Source organism: Aplysia californica, unplaced genomic scaffold (genome assembly GCF_000002075.1).
Source record: "Aplysia californica isolate F4 #8 unplaced genomic scaffold, AplCal3.0 scaffold00991, whole genome shotgun sequence".
Classification (NCBI taxonomy): domain Eukaryota; kingdom Metazoa; phylum Mollusca; class Gastropoda; order Aplysiida; family Aplysiidae; genus Aplysia; species Aplysia californica.
Window position 1 is genome coordinate 181,749 of NW_004798261.1, and position 1,607 is coordinate 183,355.

Genomic DNA, 1,607 nt, shown 5'->3' on the forward strand with positions numbered 1-1,607 from the left:
TATGGACTCTTATTGGTGAAGTGAGCAGGTTTGATGTTTGCATAAAAGTCTGGAAGTTCTGGGACTGTCTTCACCATGGCATCCCTTACTTGCAGTTTGAGCAGCTGCTCTCCCTCATTCTCAGAGGTGGGGTGCTGGAACAGCGATAAACCTATACCTTGGAAAGATGTTGTTGATGTTGTAGCAGATGGATTGTGGTCTAAGTAGTCTGTGGCCGAAGTGGTGAACAGTCCTCTTCGCAGCTCCAGGGGGCAGATGATTCCATTTCTGATGTACTAAAACACAAACTTGGTAAATCATAAAGGCCTCTATGGCATATTATGGCATGCAGATCAGTGCAAAAAAAGATATAGCTGATAATAATACGTAACAAAAAGGCCATCGGCACGGATGTTACCATAGAAAAAAAAAACAATCCTGAAGACCGTCAGTAACTTTAAATATCTGGGATCAATAGTATCGGATGAAGGATCCAAGCCTGAAGTACTCTCCTGGATAGTCCCCACCACAACTGCAGTGACCAAACTAAATATTATTTGGAACGACAAGAACATCGTTGTCAGCTCCATGATCAGACTGGTGTGTTCCTTGGTCATGTCCATATTTTTGTATGCTTGTGAAATGTCGTTGACATCGTAATAAGGATACAAGCACTGGAGAGATGAGAGGTTTCTGCTATCTCATCGGTATTTCGTACCGAGATCACACAAATAATTAGACAGTAATAACCAAAATTTGAATCGCCATCGAGCCATGTTCAAGACCTTCTTACTTCAGTAAAACGGCGCAAACTGATGTGGTACGAGCATGTCTAACGATCATCCGGACTGACCGATTCTACAGGGAACAACAAAAGGAGGGGGACAACGAGGCAGGGGAAATTAATTATTGGAAGACAATACCAAAGAGTGGAATGACAATGGCTGGGATATTACATTGTATTACATTGTGGAAAGCTGATAACCATTAGGAATTAATGAAGCTGATACCGTAGCAAAGTCTACAGTGGTGCCCCAGCGTTTGGAAAGCAAAATATCGTCCTGCGGACCTCAATTGGTCTCTTTTAAGGACAAGTGGGCTATCTCGAAAAAATGCTGTTTTTTAGAAAATCGAAGGTAATGTTTTTGCCCCTTGTTCAGTTTCATTAAAAGACAAGGAGAGTTTTCTTTATAACCAAACAGATATACACACCAATGAAACCGAACTTCTCCTATAGGTAGGACAATGCCCACTTTTTGTGCATATCAAGATTTCTAGAAACCCCCGAAATTGGAGTTAGCCCACTTGTCCTTAAAAGCGACCAGTTTGCCCGCAGGCCGTGAGTTTGAAACCCTTTTGGTTAACAGAAATAGGATAATCGATTCCCATGTACTGAATCTACAAGTATGCCGTGACAAAACATTCACCATAAATCTTTCTCATTAAAAATCACGTGCTCGTAACAAACAGCGGGGGTTCTACTTTTACGCAGGCCTATTTAATTTCACCATCATTTTCGTACTCGTAGGTAAGTGAAAACACCCCTTTTGCTTATTCCCTGGGGAAATTTGCATCACATTGAAGAGTACAATCACTGGGTCATTGGTTGTAAGCTATTAATTACTATT